We start from the raw sequence: 18,379 nt of genomic DNA, 5'->3' as shown, positions 1-18,379 counted from the left end.
GAGAAAGGGCTTTCTACACTCTGTGGGATACAAAAGACTTTCCCCCAACTTTGTCTCCCCCAAAGGTATGCCAAACATTAGAGGCTATTTGCCAACATATGGTGGGAGGTCAGATGCATTCAGCCTTCAGAGTACTGTCTAGTCCCATCACAGGCCGGGCCCACTCCCTGCTGTTATAGACAATGGATTAATTCTCCCTGAAGGCTTTCAGCCATCAGCCTGGCCCACTGTAGGTGGGGTTCACACCCTACAGATAATGGTTTCTATGGAGATCCAGAGAACAGGTCAAACCTGCTCAGTGACATCCAAAGTTAGGCTGCCATCATGAATCTAGGATCAGCCCACCTTGACACATGTGTTCCCCAATCCATCCCCTTCCTATTGCATGTTTATCCCTAGTTTCTCCCCCTCTCATTATTGTATTAACTAGAGTGCAACCCCTTCCTGTGACATATGTCTTTACCTCTAATTAGGGGGCTTGCATGCCCCCAAAAAGATATATAATCCTTGGTTAGTAATAAACCGTTCTCGCTCACTCCTGTAATTCCCACCTTCCACATCCCACCTTCCACCACCGAGCAGGGCTGAGGTGAGCATGCCACCATGAAATGTGTCTGACTCATTATTTCAATCTCTCCTCTATCTCTCTCATTTTCTATGACTTTACTATAATCTTTACTTATTATCGCCTACAATTGCACCTGCCAGGCCTGTGATGATTTGTTGAGGTTGGCTTCCCTGACAACACCATAAGCAGTTACAGTCTCAGAAACCCACAGGGGTCTCTATGATTCAGCATGGACTAGATGGCTGTGCATTTGGTTTTGGGTTTTAAAATATACTTAATCATCTCTGCAAGGCCTCTGTCTGATAAGAAGACCGTTCAAATCCCTGGGCTATGGTCAGAGGGGATTCACCGGAGGCTTAATCTACATGTGGACTGTGCAAATGGATTTGTGGTTTCCACTGAATATATAATTTTTAAGTTTTAATTAAAATCAAAATGATTTTAAAAACAATAACCCGAGTGAATCATAAAGACATGCAAATGATATAATGAGTTATCATTGACATTTAAAATATCACATATTATAAAAAAAGTCCTCCTGCACAGAACTCTTGTACTTACCCTGAAAATTCCCACCACATCCAACTTTGTTTAATGAGACAAGTTTTTGAATTGTGTACTTAGACTTCAGGGAAATCTCAAATAAATACTCAATTTCTTTCTGCTTACCTTGTCTTCAACCCAAAACGGTTTGCCAACTTGCACCAGCCTACACATCACACTTTGAGTCAAATTGTCATAGAACTTGAGCTTGTCCCAGGCTGAAATGCAAATGTGCAGGTGCTAAATGCTTGCCTGCCGGTCTATAAATGAAACGACACACCTGCTTCTCCATACTGGCTTATCCCAGTGGGTGGCATGTGTCAGGCATTCTTTCAAAACATCGTGTCTTCCTACAGATGTGGAAGCTGAGCCTCAGAGGGTGGAAGGATTTGTTTGCGGTGCTGGGCCTGGACCCAGAGGAAGAGCTGGAGACCCGGTCTCCGGAACCTCAGTCCGGAGCAGAAATACGCAGCTAGTCACCCGGCCCACCACGTACATCTCTAACTTTATGCTATCCTTGTTCTTTTCAGTCCAGTCAGGTGCATGGCATCTTCGTGAGGACCAACATTGCCAGTGGATGCTACTAGATTCGATAGTGTATGTAACAACACACGTGCTTAATACCCAGGAATTGTATTCTCGTGTCAGTGACAGTAGTTAAGAAACTAGAATCGTAACACCACCAACTCCCAGTTATCCATTCCAAGTATGTGGGCTAAAAAAGGGTATAAAACCAAACTCACTTAAATCGAGAAAATGCTGACTCATAATGACCCCTGTGGGCTTCCAAAACTAACTTTTACAAGAGGAGAAAGCTCAGCCATTCTCTCTTAGAGCTGCTGGTGGTCTCAAACTGCCTACCATGTGGATTGCACCCCAATGCGCACTTATAACTACATACTTGGTAGTCACTTTGGCATGCAGTAGCGAAGTTTCCCCCATCCCTCTCTCGGCCACCCAGATGCTGGCAGGGTTGGGGTGTGTGTTAGTTTGGGTACATTAGATAAACAAATCCACAGAAACTCATATGTATAAGAGAGTTTTATATAAAAGGTAAGTGCACATGAAAAAAACATCCCAACCCAGTGTTGCCCAAGCCCACAAGTCCAACATTAGCTCATATGTCCGACACCAATCCTCAAAGTCCTCCTCCATCTCAAAAAACACACACAATGACACTGACTGCAGGAGGAAAGCCGAATCAGTGAATGTGTAAGCATCTCAGTGCTGGCAGGGGTCTCCACATGGCTGGTCCAACACCCAGGGCTGCATTGGGGTAGGTCCATGTGGCTTTTCCTCAGGGATGTCTTGCAGGAAGTGAACCTTGCAAGCTGAAGCAGGGAACTGGCTAAGGCAGCTGCACCCTGGTCCAACCCAAAAAGCAAGAGACCCGAGAACTCAAAAGGCGAGGCTCACTGAGCCATATAGCTCTTTGCCCTTCAATTAACCCCACATGTGTTTATCGGCCAGGTTGGCATGTTAGATTCGCAGCAGGTAGCCAGCTTCCAAAAGGGAATCGGCATGAGCGCTTTGTTCTTCGGGTTTTTATAGGGCCAGGGGCAAGGGGGGGGCGGGGCACAGGGAGAAAACCTCTGGCACCAGAATTGTCCAGCGGTGATTAGTGAGTAGGTTCGCGTGTGCTTTCCTGATTGGTGGGTCACTGGTGGGCTGTCACTCAAACTCTATTTGCTCAGGCGTCATCAGGCGATGTGTCCCATTGGTTAGGTTGGATCAGGTGATGTCAGGAGATGTGTCCCATTGGTTAGGTGGATCAGGTGATGTGTTGCATCAGTGACCAGGAACCCGAAACTGAAACTGAAAAGGAGGCCTACTTCAAACCCCAGCTCTCATGCAGCCTGTTTTAACTTTTACTCTGCTGATTCTAGCAGTTGCACACCTGGGCCTCACAGGCACAATAAACTTTACCTGTCTCAATGTGGGAGGGTAACCCAGGACACTCCCAGAGCAGGCTGTCTCGAGTTAATGATGGTGAGCAGCCTTCCAATGCGTACGTGGGTACACAGCAGGGGGAGAAAGTTGGAATAGGATGACCAGGTGAGACTGACCTCCACAGCTTAGGGTTCGAAACTTGTGGAAAGAAAGGACTGTTTCTCTAACTTTATGGTTGTATGCAGTACCTTGAAAGGCTCGATCTATGTGGTTCTGGACAAAGGCGTGCCCTTTCTTTCCCCGCTAAAACAGAAATTGTGTCTCGGTTTGAGTTCGGAGGATTGATCTTGTCAGAGCTGCCTTCAGCTACCAGCACTTGGAGCTGTTCCCGCCCTCCCAGGGCCTCTTGTGGAAAATCCTTCACAAGCTAAAAGCCCGTTCCTTCCTCTAATTTTCCACCTAACACCAGAGTAGCTTTGTTTGTTTTATAAGGATAATAAACTTTTCCTCTTACAAAAAATTCCCTATAAAATAACAGAACATAAAGTGATGTATCTGACTACTGTTCCATTTCTGGAAATAGAAAAAGACCAAGAGTGTAACACTGTAACACAGGACTGATCAATAATTACAAAAGAGTTATCTAGTTCAATGGTTCCAGTCGGGAGCAATTTTGCTCTTTAAGGGATATTGGCAAAAGTCTGGGCTCCATTTCTGGTTTTGGGTTGTGCGGAGGGAGGTGGATCTTGATGTGAGTTTTGCATCTAACAAGGAGAGATCTAGATTGGCTCGTGATCATTTGTAATATGTCCCCACAGAGTAAAGAACCACCCCACAAGCAAGGAATTATCTACCTCCAAATGGCGATAGTATCAAGATTGAGAAATTATGCTTTTGTTATATCCTTAAGTCCTTAGGTACTTTTTTTGTGTGAATTTGGTAGGTGGCTTAGCCTAGGTAATTGGGAAGTCCATTTATGCATGCCCAGGAGAGCCAGCAAAGGACAAAGCTGGATTTTCATGCCGGTGGGCGCAGATGGGTGTTACACCTAGAGCAGCCCACCTGGGCCAGGTGACTGCAATTCAGCCAATGGGATTGACCTGGGGTCATTCACTACACCTCTCCCGGGAACCCTTAAAAAGGCAGGAACCGAGAGGGAGAGGGTCTTATTGGGTGGTCTGCTCGTCTTTGCGGGAGGAGAGAAATCCTTGCATGACCTGGGGCAGTCTCTGCCAGGCCGCATGGTCAAAGGAATCCTATGGGTGCTGCGTAAAACCTGATGCTTCTTTGAACTTTCATTAAATTCACTTGGATCACGAGCCCGGCTTCAGCGTGAAATCTTTCTCACCTGGAGCCAAGGACCGAGGCTGAAATCTAGTCCCGGAGAGAGAGACCTTACAAATTTATAGAGAAAGAGATGTTTAACCCTTTGTTCTCTATATAAATATTTACCAAAGTCCTTATAAAGTGTATTCCCATATCTTGGATTTATTAGTCAATTTGAAAAATTACAGGTATGCTAATCCTCACACCACTGGTAGTTCTGAAATTCTATGGTGATCTTATTACCAGTTTCACAGAAACCAGGTCATGAGAAGCCTGCTTAGGGCCACAAAACAGTTTTAAAATACAAAGGTATCAGTGTGCTTGAGAAGTGAGTACAGTCCAAATTTTTGGGAAAGTTCTCATTAATAAATAAAGCTTCTATTGTGAGGACCTGGATTTAATGCTGGGCTCAACTTTCATCTCACATATTTCCTTCTCCTATCCTGTCCAGCCTCACAGTAGAATCCTCTGTCAGCTTCATGTCTCCTGAAGAGCTTTTCCAGGGGGGTCCAAGTCAGAGGGTCTACCTCCTTCCTAAATTGTATCACTTCATCCATAGACCAGAGTGGTGGTCCTTAGTGGAACATGGCTTTTAATGGCTTGCAATGAAAGTTATGAAAACCCATTTTTGAACTTGGAGCTTCAATTGTCCGCTGCATTTGGACTTGACTAACATTGGACAAGTGTTCTTGGCAGAGATCAGTGGTGGTTTCTTCAGAACTGACGATGAGCTTAACTGGCAGATTGAAAACAGTTCCTATAGCTGAGGTAAGAAGTTGATGGAATAACTATAGGCAGGGCTTAACGAGATAGTTTTGTGGATATTGTGGGGGATTTCTTGGATTTTTAATAAAGGATTCCTTAGGAGGGAGAGTAGTAGCATTCGGTGGACACTCCAGGAAATATCATTTGGCATTTCTGCTTCCAGATATGTCTTCTCATGCTGACTTACGTCAAGGATATATTATTCTCTGAATTGAGTGAGCAACATAGTTTTCATCATCCGAGGAGGCAGCTACCACATTTCCTCTGTGGAGGAACCCAAAGATGGTCCAGTTTGGATGGCATTTCCACATAAGCCTCCACTGCCTGCCAGAGCACCATGTCCACAGGGTCTGGCCCAAAGGTGGGGCAGCAGCTTGGGCTCCAGATAAGGCTGGAGCTCCCCTGAGCAACTACTACAGACACCACTGCAGTAGTTGTTCCCACCATGTCAGCCTTACTAGATGGAATGCCGAGTCTCTCTCTAACAATTTTATATAGTAAGTTAGAGATGTAGAAAACGAAACGAGAAGGCCTCTGGTCTTTTGCCCTTGATTTGGAGCCTGTCAAAGTGTGAGGGCTGATAAGTGTCCATCAGTAGACGAATGGATTAAAAATCTCTGGAATATACACACAATGGAGGATTATGCATCCCTACAAATTAGTGATAAAACGATGAGGCACCTCATCTCATGGGAAGAGTTGGAAGATATTATGCTAAGCAATTAGCCAAGCACAAAAGGACAAGTCCACTGAGGTAAGCTTAAAAAACAGAAGGGGCATAAGGGGAAATATATATATATATATATATATATCACACAGTTCCCAGGCGGAGGAGCAGGTAAACTGGCAAGAGTCAGGCCAAACACCATGATGCATATGTCATAGAAAAGAAAAAACCCAACCCAGCACCTGTGCAGAAAGACATCAGCCACTGCCCTTCATATGCCTTTATGGCCCACAGAGGGGTGGGAGAAGAAACAACATGGCAATCAGGGAGCAGGGCACAAATCCACACACACAAGGGGGAGGGTATTGTTTACGTCTCCATGGGAAAGGGAGAGAGAGTGATTCAACCTCATTCTGGTGCACTAAGCCCGGAGGGCGATGTTCCTACTCAGGCAGCTCCCTCCCTGAGAGGACTGCAGAGCTGCCCCCAGGTTGAGGCATGATGCCCCCTCCCAAGGTGACAGTGTTAGAGAGGACAGCACTAAAGTTACAGTTCAGAGAGTGTGGCCAGTCTGACCCGGCCTTGTGGATGCAAACCAAGAGGGGAGTGCAGTAGACAAGCAGTAGGAACAAAGCCACGAAATCCCTGAGGAAGCTTCTGACATGTGAAGGGAATCAGGCATTCATATAGGAAGCATAGAGGACACCAGCTAGACTAACCCCCAGGAAGAACTCACCAAGGCACACAATAGTTACATTATCCCACTTTGAGGAAGAAGAGAAAACATTAAGAACAGCAAGAGAAAAAAAGGCAGTCCCAGACAATGATGCTCAGGTAAGAATATGCTCAGGCCTATTGGCAGATACCGTGAAGAGGAGGAGAGAGTGGAGTAACATCTTTCCAAAAACTTGAGAATCCTCTACTCTGCCAAACTATCTATTAAGATAGACAGTGAGGTTAGAGTCTTCCCGGATAGCAAAACCTCAAAGAATCTGCCATGAGACACCTGCGGGAAATCCTTGCTGACTCACTGCGCTCAGAAGACCAACGTACACCAAGCACAAACAGGAGACCGCTATAGACCACAACTGCATCCAGAAGTCAACACGCTTAACTGATGACCGAGGTAACATGGCCTCAGAGGGAAAAGAAGGCAAGCATGAAGTCCCCCCCCCCACTCCCACATAAACACAGCACACTGATATGATGGGAGATGGGGAAACACCCAACACAAAAGGTATGAGATGAAAGCAATGAATCCACAGTTAGTGGTAATAACTCTGAATGTCATCGGCTGGAACTTGTCAATTAAAAAATAAAGCTTAGCAGACTGGCTCAGAAAATATAACCCATCTGTTGCCTATAAGATCCACATCTTAAGTTCACAGTCAAAAGTAGACTAAGAATAAAAGGCTGGTGGAAACAATATATCAGGCAAACAGCAGGGGTTGCAATCCTAACCTCTGACAAAGTTGACCTCAAGGTACAAACCATACCAAGTATGGGCACTATATAATGCTCAAAGGATCAGTAGACCAGTGTGTTCATCTGGGCTGACTAGAGAAACAAATTCATAGACACCCATAGGTGTATAAGAAAGAGCTTTATATAAAAGAGCAATCGTATATTGAGAAAACATCCCAGCCCAGTCCAGATCAAGTCCATAAATCTGATATTAGCCCATATGTCTGATGCCAATCTGTAAATTCCTCTTCAGACTCACAAAACGCATGCAATGACGCCAAATGCAGGAAGATCACAGACCAGTGGGTGGAAAGTCTTGTGGATCCAGTGGCAGTGTAAGCAGCTCGGCGCTGGCAGGGGTCTCTACGTGGCTCCTCCAGCTCCAGAGCTCTAGTGTATTTCCATGGGTCTTGTCAGCAGGAATGTCTCACAGGGAGTGAGCCTGTGTGCTGCCTTCTGCGAACTATTGATCTCCTTAGCGCCTCCAAATGAAGTCATCAAACTGCGACCTGATTAACAGGCTAAACTCCACCTCTTCACTCTTAATAGTCTCAAATTGACAACAGATTATGTTACTACCACAACCAGGAACAATTAAGCATAATACATATATACTCGCCTAATGAGAGAAAACCCGCTGAATTCATCAAACAATCCAAAAGATACAAAAAAAGAAATCATAGACTCAACAGTCATAGTAGGTGACTTTAATACATCACTATGAGAGAAAAATGAGCACTGCAAAAGAAGCTCAGCAAAGAGGCTGCAGAGCAAACACTACAATTAGGCGACAGGACCTGACAGACATTTATAGAGTTCGCCATCCAGATGCAAAAAAAAAAAAAAAAATCACTTTTTTTTCAAGTGAACATGGCTCATTTTCAAAAATAGACCACATGCGGGGACACAAGTAGCACCAGCGTAAATTCCAACCCTTAGAGATCATTCAGACTTCCCTTTAGGAGTACCACGCCACAAAGCTGAAGATCAACAAAAGGACAACCGGAAAAACGAGGGCAAAAACTGGAGGATAAATAATGGTCTGTGACACAAATGGTGGCTGGCACAGATTAGAGAAGAAATTAGGAAGTGTCCAGAAACTAATGAGAATGAGAATACAACATACCAAAACCGATGGGATACAGCGAAAGCAGTCATGGGAGGAAGTTTGATAGTAGTTCATGCGTATATGAAAAAGGAGGAGAGACTTATAGCTGATATGCTTTCACAAAATCTCCAGCAACTAGAACACAGTCAACAGAGCAACCACACCAATAGCAAAAGAAAAGAAATTAAAAAAATCAGGGCAGATTTAAGCGAGTGGGAAGACAAGAGACGAATGCAAAAAAATCGACGTGGCAAAAAGTCAGTTCATTGAAAGGATCAAAGAATTGGCAGAGGGCTGGCAAACCTAACCAAGAAAAGAAGGGAGCGGCCATCAATAGGCACAATGAGGCCTGAAGGCTGGCTTCGGCGAGATAGCTCTAAAGCAATACTTTCCCTCAAGTAGTTCTGAGTGAAGGTACTTGTCTCTGCGTTTCTGTTCCTGGGCAATCTTCATGGAGTTTGGCATCTCTCTCCCCATCTCTGCTTCTTTTGTTTGTTTAATCTCTTTGATACCACAAAAGAGATTGACTTAAAATTCACCCTATGTGAATCCTCTCTCATTCACACAAAATGTCCCATTCCCAAATGGGATTATAACCACTGGCAGAGATTAGGGGTTACAAATTTGTAGGGAACACAGTTCAATTCATAACACCCATCTACTTAGTAAATCCTGTATAACTTTGATTCCAAAACAGAGTAGAGGAATCATAAGAATATTATAACTCAATTTTATTTATTTAGCTACATGTGAAATCTCAATAAAATACTAATTAATTGAATTCATCAATTATGAGGGGGAAAATCATATGACCAATTACAATTCTGCTCCATAGATCCCCCAAGTGTGTTAACATTTTCACTAACTGTTTATCTTTCTGGTTTGTGTTTTGTTCCCCCCCCCCGCCAATTTCTTTGTTGTTGGTTAATAGCCTCATTTTATTTTGCCATGACAAGTAGGCTGGCTGTTTTCTAAGGAGCTCCAACTGAGATAGTACATCCATACTGGGCGAAGACAGGATGCTAGGGGGTAGCGATCATCCACTTTTCAAAATGGCAGGGGACTTAGCAATAATGAAAGAAGTTGTGGTCAATTCTAATTTTCATAGGCTTTCCTGATTTGCCAACCCTGTCGATGGGCCCAGGAACCCTGGTGATGCAGAGGGTTAAGTATTCAACTGCTACCTCTAAGGTTGGCAGGTCAAACCCTACAGCCATTCTGAGACAAAAATGAGTCTGCCTGCTCCCATAAAGAGTTAAGGCCATGGAAACCCTGTAAATAATTTCTACTCTGACCTAATAGGTAGTTTTGAGTTGAAGTCAGTGACAGTGGGTTTTAGTGGGAATAGATCCAGAGAAATGCCACAAGGAGACAATGAAAACAGACCACTTCTTTGACCTGGATGATGTTGCTGGCAGAAAAGGGAGCCCAGGGTTGCCTTTCACTGTTTCAGCCAAAGACAAGAGTCCAGGTTGGTTTGAAAAAGTCTAAGTTTAATTTTGCAAGCACTGACAGTGGGGTTTGCTGCCTCCAAACTGCTCCAAAGATTCAGTGAAAATCCAACAAGCTATGTACCCCAAGCTATGTGGCATGTTCTTGTTGTTGGTGGTGGTGGGGTATGGGAGATAAACTAGTTTTACACTGATCAGGACTCTCAACTATGTGATCTGACTTCACTGGAAAACAATGGACAGTCCCCAAGTGATTATTAGACCATTACTTGCTCTCTACTTTTCTCCAAGGGGTGTCTTACCCCAGACTCCATTGCTTATCTAAATGCCCTTGCTTGCCTTCAGAGCTAGAACATCCTTAATGATGAAATTTAAAAGGAACTTTGCCTGCAAGAGGTGGTTATATTTTGATTTTTAAACAAACTAACTCTCAACAGCCCAAATCCCAATCTGTGTGGCATTTCCAGTATTGGGTGCACAGGGGGCTGGCTCTTTCCCCACTTCTATCAGGGAGGTGCAGTTGAATTGATTCCGACCTGTCAAGACCCTGTGTACAACAGACTGAGCTACTGCCTCGTTTGCACCGTCCTCACAATGCTGTGTTTGATCCACAAATAGCTCCCCTAAAACGTGACAGGACTTCTCCTTGGTCTGAATGCAGCTGTCTCTAAAATGATGTGTGATATTTAGAAATTATGCATAACAATGTTGAATGTCAATTCAAATCATATACTTATAAGTGAATTAAATTCACACATATTAAGTGCAAAATTGCACTGAATGCCGAGGTAAAAATTCTCTAAAATTGCTAGGACTGATAGATTTCACCTTAAAGTACAATAAAATCAAAGGCTAAATTATGGCACAGTGGTGGGGCATGGAAAGTGTGGAAAGACTTTAGGTAGTTAGAACAAGATTTTGTAGCGTGATGACATCACTTGTAGACTAATAGACCAAACTGCCATCGAGTTGGTGCCAACTCAGTGACCCTATTGGACAGGGCAGAACTGGCCCTGGGAGTTTCTGAAATGGTAATTCTTCATAAGAACAGAGAGTCCCATTTTTCTCCAGCAGAATGACTGGTGGTTACAAACAATTGACCTTGCAGTTGGCAGCCCACCCATAACCCCATGAGCCACCAGAGACTAAGAGCTCATTGTATAAGGTGATTTCACTGTAAAAATTAGACCGTTGGAGGAGTGAGTGGCGTGGGACATGACAGATGGAAATAAGCTGCCCAGCTGAAGCAGACCCTACAACGGGGAAGAAGAAAGAGTACAGAGTAGGTAGGGCTTAAGCATGGAGCATCCAACACCAAAATTACTAATGTCTAGGTCCAGCCAATCCTGTCCCCAACAATCACATCCTATGCCAAATTAGCTTTGCCTGCCAATGATTTCATTTACATGGAGTCATGTAGTATGTCCTTTATGTCAGACTTTTTTTCATTCAACATGTGTTTGACTTATTTTTAAAAATTGTTCAGACACACTCAATTGTATGAATTAACCACATTTGTTGATCACTTTTCTAGATTGGTTTATGCTTTGAATAGAATGGCTCTGGAAATCCTTGCAGAGATATCTTCATGAATATCCGAGTAGGCTTCCGTTCTTTGAGGTAAATACCTAGGAGCTGAAATTATAAACTATTTGATTTCAGACTACCCTGACAAATAGTTCTCCAAAGTGGCTCTCCCTTTTTACCTCCATTTTAGGGTCTGGGTATTTTTCTTAGTCTTCACACTTCCATTCAAGAGTCCTGACAATTCTTGTGACATTTTGGGGGTGCCCCCTATACTCAATTCCTAGTGCTCAGGTTGCGAACAGCTTCACTCATGGATCAAACTGGAAGGCCAATGGTTTTCCTGGGATTTCCCCTGTGGAGTCCTATTCCTGTATCCTGTCTCTGAGACTTGGGGTTTTATTCATATCCTGTCAATTATGGGGAGCTCAAGCCAAGAGGGAGAGATTCCTTAAACAGAGATGCCAAGAGACTGAAAACCACCTGAGAGCCATCCGTTCATTTTCACTGGGGGACTGAAGGGGTTGTAATGCTTCCAGCACTGGCCACAGGTAAGAGTCTGCCGTGGAGTCGATGCGACCTAACATACAGGGCAAAGTAGGAAGCGTTCTGAATGCCGTTGGTGGTGCTGGAGCACCCTAGCTTCATGTGGAGGGGGAGCATCTCCAGGTGGGACCAAGAACACGGAGGAATGCCTGCTTAGCTGAAGCGAGGTCATTTTTGAGCGTGAACTACGTGTACCTACATACCGGCACTACCAATGTAGTCAAGTGCTAGTTGCACTTAGCACTTGGTATTGTTACTTTTTAGTTTCGACCATTTTTAATTTGGGGTATTCTTGTGGTTATGTAGTACCACGCTGCAATGTAATTGGCATTTCCCTAATGACAGAGAAGTAAGCGTTTTCATGCATGTTGGCCATTTCTAGGGACATTTCTGTGTAGGGCAAGGCTTCTTTTCTTGCTATCAAAGTATTATTGAGTTCTTTTTGTTGAGGTATTAGAGGATTTTGGTTTCCTTCTTTTAAACATATTCTGGGACACACAAACACACACTCCAAACATTTTCTCCTAATCTGTGGTTTGCCTTTTCTTAACAGAATATTTGCTGAGCAGAAAGTTGTAATGTTATGGATCCAACCTGTCAAACATTTCCTTTACCGTTAAGTGTGTCCCTGCCCTGTTATCATGTGCCATAGTAGGGCTACCTGATAGAGAAAGCTGTTTTCAGTCTGTTCTCTCAGGACAGAGAGCTGCTGGGCAGTGATTGAAATGGTTATGAAAATTCAAAGTAACTCCGAGAATTCGCTATGATAAAAGTTTGTAACCAGGATGACATAATTGGTAAAAGTATGCATGTTACTGTTAGTTGAGGAAACATTAATGCATGTCTCAAGTGATCCTCCTGTCAACTTTTGCCTGGAATCCCTCAGGGAAGGTATAAATTAACTTACTGAGGGCAAGGTAAAGAAAATATCGTAGGGGAGCCTTCAGCATCATTGGAACTCTTGAATCTTTTCAAACGCTTTGCTCTGATGCAAAACCCCACTTTGGGGGGATCAGTGGAATTGAGTTAATGTCTGGTGTCACTTGTTCCCTCCAGCAGGACTCCCCATTAATCCAGTGGAAGAGATTGCTCCCAGACTCAGAGTAAGAAAGTTTCCGGAGTGCCCAAAAGAGAGAGCATGTACTCCCTGCCTCGTCAAGAACCAGATAGCCCAAATACGCCCTTGAAGCTATTCATTTACTGGATCCATACGGATGGCAGTTTCATTAGCCAAAGAGCAGAAAAAAATTATTCATTGAAACAAGACAGGAAACCGTACCAAGTTGAAAATTTTCCTTTCCGTATCTAAACCTGTCAACTGCATGTACCAAGGAGAAATGATGGGGAAGGCACCAAGGTTTGGTTATTAACCCAGTGTTCTTTCTCTTGCTGGAGGTCAAGGTGTGCATCCAAATGAATATGTTAAACAGTTGGGATAAAGCCATATTTGTTCAATGGGGTATGTGGTAGTTACAATTTCATGTCAATCTGAAGATATATCAAAGTGTAGGGATGGAGTCTAGCCTGTCAATCAGGTCACAGCCTGAGAGTGACTCCTTGTGGGCGTGGCCTTCTCATAAGGAGGGTCTTGGGAACATCCCTTCTCGCTACCTTCACCTTCCTACTGGTTGCTGCCAGAGCCCCAGAGATGCATCCACTGTCATTGGATCCACAAGACTTTGCTCCCTCTGGCATATAATATTCCTGCATTCTGCATCATTGCAGGTGACTGTGAGTCTGCAGAGACTAGTATGACACTAGTATGATATTTATGGACTAGGATGGACTTGAGTTGAACTGGGCTGGAATATTTTTTCGATATATAAATATTTCTTGCTATAAAACTCTTTCTTAAACATATATGAGGGTCACTGGATTTATTTCTTCAGTTACCTGGCCTAATACAGGGAACGACACTAAAATCAGATAGTCTATTCACCTCACCTGCAAGAGGTGCTCATCAAAACCACAAAAGACTCTGAGCTACAAGGGACAGATGTGGCAGGAAGCATACAGGTCTCACCTGTATGACTCATTCTAGGTGGCAAGGTCATAGGAGTGGCACTTATTCTACTGGGACTCCCACCCACACTGGGGACATTTAACCCCCATATCTGCATCCAACTAAACCCAAACCCAATGCCATCAATTACATTCCCACTGACAGCAACCCAATGTAGAGATGCTGAGACTGTAGCGAATCTTTGGGACCCACAACCTCATGTTTCTTCTCACTAAGACACTAGAGCTCCCTACCTCAAATCAAAAGTCACACTCACCGGCATCTAGTCAATTCCAGCCCAATGCTGAACCACCTTGCGCTGGGCCTCCTTGTGTGATGGGAGGGATTTTAATAAAGGGTGGATGCAATGGTTTCTCCATTTCTATGGAATGCTGACTTTAGGCTAATCCCAAGTTCTTTTCTCCAGGAAACCTGGTAAGATGAAACACTGGGTGTGTTGCTGAAAAACCTTGCTCTTTTTTTTTTGGTAAAGGTTTTATAGATTCTGTGATGCATATATATTCTTTTACACGATGGTCTTTAACAACCATTCTCTCCTGAAATGGAAATCTTTCCCCATAACTTGATAGAGCAGTACACTGTATTGATCTGAGGGTCTGACTCTCACAAGCAGAGGAAAAACAGCGTAATTCCCGAGACCCACTTGTCTGGAGGAATTGGAATTGCTGAGAACTACCATTTCAGAGAAATGCTGGGTCTTGCTTTGCTCCTTAATGAGCACCTTGAACGCTTTGCAAAATGACATTACATGGTGTTTGTCACTACTGTTCAGTATTATTACCAAGGGGACTCTTGGAACTTGTAAATGCCCACATTCCTTCAAACACAGGTGGATGAGAATGGCATACCAAGTCCTGGTGGCACAGTGGTTAAGTGCTTACCTTTGAATGGCAAGGTCAGTAGTTGAACTCACCAGCCTCTCTGGGATGTGGCGGTTAGGATATGCAGAGATTAGTCTGGGAACGCTGGAGATCTGTTCTACTCTGTCCTAGAGCAACTTTAAGTGACTGGATAGCAGAGGGTTTTGTTTTTTTTTAGGGGGGTGGGTGGGTTAGGAATGGCACACAAACATCCTGAAACCCTTTGAACTCTTGTTTGTGGACCTTTTGCCAACCATTATGGGCCAAGTCAGGAGGCCTGGTGACAATGGAAAAGTGCTAAGTTTAAAACAAAAAGGTCTGAAGTTCGAACTCACCCAGTGACCCTGTAGGGGAAAAGACCTGCTTCCAAAAGATGCTAGTGTAGAAAACCCAGTGGGGCATTTCTATTCTGTCACGGAGCTTGGTAGCAGTCAGGATTGACTCAACAGCACACAACAACACTGGCAACACCCCGTGGCGCGATGTTCACTTGCTAAGTTGACATGGATGATGTTCCATTTTTACACACTACATCTTTTATATATATTCTCTGTATGGTTACATCATTGTATGGTTACCGTTCATGTAACTGATAACATAATTGCAAATAGCTGTGGCTTGTTAAAACTAGGTAGTTTTATAAATATTTCAAAAATATGTCTTGTCTACTTTTGATAAGCTTATGTCACTAAAGCAAGAAATTCGAGCATTGAAATATTTCTGAAACCGAGACAATAACTTCCATGACCCAGTTTGGCAATAGATGGGGGAATGCAGGGACTAGTAATGAACGCAGAGTTTTATTGGTGTTGGTACTTATAAAATCAGATGGCTATTATGCCGTAAGTGGGGCGAGATGCAGTAAAACTAACCAATAGCAGAAAAATCTGGTTCTGATTTCGCATCTAAAGCCCTGGGATCTGTGCCAGCACAGGACCCCACTTGTGAAGTGAAACAAACGTTATGAGGTCACACAACAAGCACTCAGAATGAACTATTGTTAGACAGAAACTCAGGAACAAAGTGTACAGGTGCTCTTAAGCTTACCAGTTAATTAAATGTGGCAGAAACACACTGCTTCCAGCCCCTCATCCTTTATGCTCATCCAGCTTCAGTCCAGAGATGTTCGAAGTATAATTTATTGTGGGGAAGAGAAAGGAAACATCTAGGGGGAATCTACACCCAAATGCCCGATTCTCTTCAAACTACCTGTAGGTTTTACTGTTAAATAAATCCTATTTTTAAGAGATCTTGGAATTGAGATAAAGTCCGATGACCTTGTTTGAGAAATATCTGCATACTGCAAGTTCACATGTCCTCCAAGATTTTGCTAGAGAATTTATAGTTTTAGCTTCATGATTAAGTCTGGGCACAATCCGAAGCAATATTTTTGTGTTTTGTAAAATAGAGACCTAAGAGTTTGGGTTTTTTTCCTCCCAAAAGAATATCTTAGTTGATAACAGCATTGTGTTTTAATGACGTCCATCCCTCTTGAATTGCTCTAGCATTGTATTAATAATCAAGTGGCCGAATACATATGGGCCTCTTTTAAAAAAAATCCTATTCTGTTCCATGGATATTTTTTTCTATCCTTACACTTATACCATACTCTCTAAATTACTGTGGCTTTGTCATAAATTTTGAAATAGGTGTAGACTTTTTTTTGTCCTCTTCCAAGACTATCTGGATAGTCTATGTCCTTTGGAATTCCAATTATATTTTAAAGTCAACTCAAGTTTTCACCACAATGTGCTGGCATTTACACAGGGATTTCATTGTATCTGTAAATCTCTTTGGGGAAAATTTACATCTTAACAATGTCAACTTTTCCAATTCATTAACATAGACTGCCCATATCATCTGTGTCTAATTTCTTTTGGCAATGTTTGTGCTTGTCCGTATAAAGGTCCTGCTCAGCCTTCATTAAATTGAGTTTGAGGCATTTTGTATTTGTTGGTGCTATTTTAAATGGCATTTTTCCTAGAATTTTACTCCCCAGTTATCAGTATGTAATGTATAAAACATAGTTGACTTTATGATTGTCTATTTCTCCTGGGATCTTGCTACATTTACTTCATCTAGTGCGTTTAAAAACAGAGCCCGTGCAGTTGCCTTTATACACAATCATAATCATATTATCTGCAACCGAAACAGCTCCTTTCAAAATGTCTTTTCTTTTTCTTCACTTTTGGACTTCACAGACTAGCTAGAACCTTCTGCACAATATTAAATATACTGTGAAATCAGACACCCTGGCCTTCTTCGTGATCTTAAAGCAGGAGTTCTCTGCGTGGGCACTTTGTGCCATTTTGAGATCGGCTGCAGGGACTATCCTGTGCATTAAGGAGCACATGAAGGAGCGACCCTGTGCATTAAGCTCTCGTGACCCCGTGGTGAAGTGCTGGGCTGCTAATTGACAGGCAGCCCATTTAAATCGAGCAGCTGCCCCATGGGAGAAAGATGTGTCAATCTGCTGCAGTAAAGCTAACAGTCTTGGGACCCCGTGGAGCGACTCTACTCTGTCCTACAGGGTGGCTATGCAACGGAATGGAAGGCAATATGTGTCCTTGTTTTAATCGTGTCTGTTGGAGCATGTTTATTAGTATAAACTTATAATGGCAGCTAATACATGCTACCAGACTCCCCCAAACCCCACCGACAACCAAAAATTTCTCCAGAAATTGCCAAATTTGGGGTATTAGGGGCAAAATCACTCTCAGTGAATTAGGACAAAAAATAACTTATTATCCTTTAGTAAGACAGTAAATAAAATGATTATTTGTTCATCAATCCCTTATGCAATGTCCAAGTGTAAAGAACACTACAAACCCCCTGGTGTCCCCACCACCAGACTAGCTGAATACTTCACTCTGCATAGTTCAGGAGCTCCGCGGGCTCAATGGTGAAACGCTTGGCCGCTATCCGAAAGCGTTTTAACCCGCCTGCCGCGGTACCAGAGAAAAGGACCTTCCCACACAGCTTGCAGCCCAGGAACCCCTGGAAGCATCCTACCACACCAGGTAATCATGAGTCAGAATTTATGTGGCAGCACACACATTATTGATCCTTGTGCCTATACACTCAACTAGCCATCCTATTTATTCATGTGCCTATCTTATATTTAAACACATTTCAAAATTGGAATTTCAAAATGAGTTGCAGGCATCCCTATATGTCCTTCTACATAGTACAGAATGCATTTTATTTCAAAGAGTTCAATAAGTATTTATAAATGTTTTTCTTTTGAGCTGATATTTACATGTAATGATATGCATTAATCCTAAATTTTAACAAATATGGTGTAATCCAAATTTCTATCAAAATACAAAATACTGTATTATAAAATTATATATAATTTTGTAGTAGCTACATTAAAAATAAAAAGAAACATATTAAAATTATTTTACTAGTACAATACTTAAATTATCCAAAATATTTTAACATGAAATCAATATTAAAATCATATGGTGAGATATTTTATTCTATTTTATGCTAAATCTTTAAAAACCTGGTGACTTTTACTCTTATGGCACTTGTTGATGCAGACTAGGCACATTTCAAGTACTCAATAGGTACCTGTGGTCAGTGGTTCTATGTGTGGCAGGAGATTTTCATTCCCAGAGTCTCCTCATGCCCCAACTGAC

This window comes from Tenrec ecaudatus, chromosome 15, assembly GCF_050624435.1.
Source record: "Tenrec ecaudatus isolate mTenEca1 chromosome 15, mTenEca1.hap1, whole genome shotgun sequence".
Taxonomy (NCBI): Eukaryota; Metazoa; Chordata; class Mammalia; order Afrosoricida; family Tenrecidae; genus Tenrec; species Tenrec ecaudatus.
The sequence above is the reverse complement of the archived record's forward strand: the minus strand, read 5'-3'. Positions refer to the sequence as shown.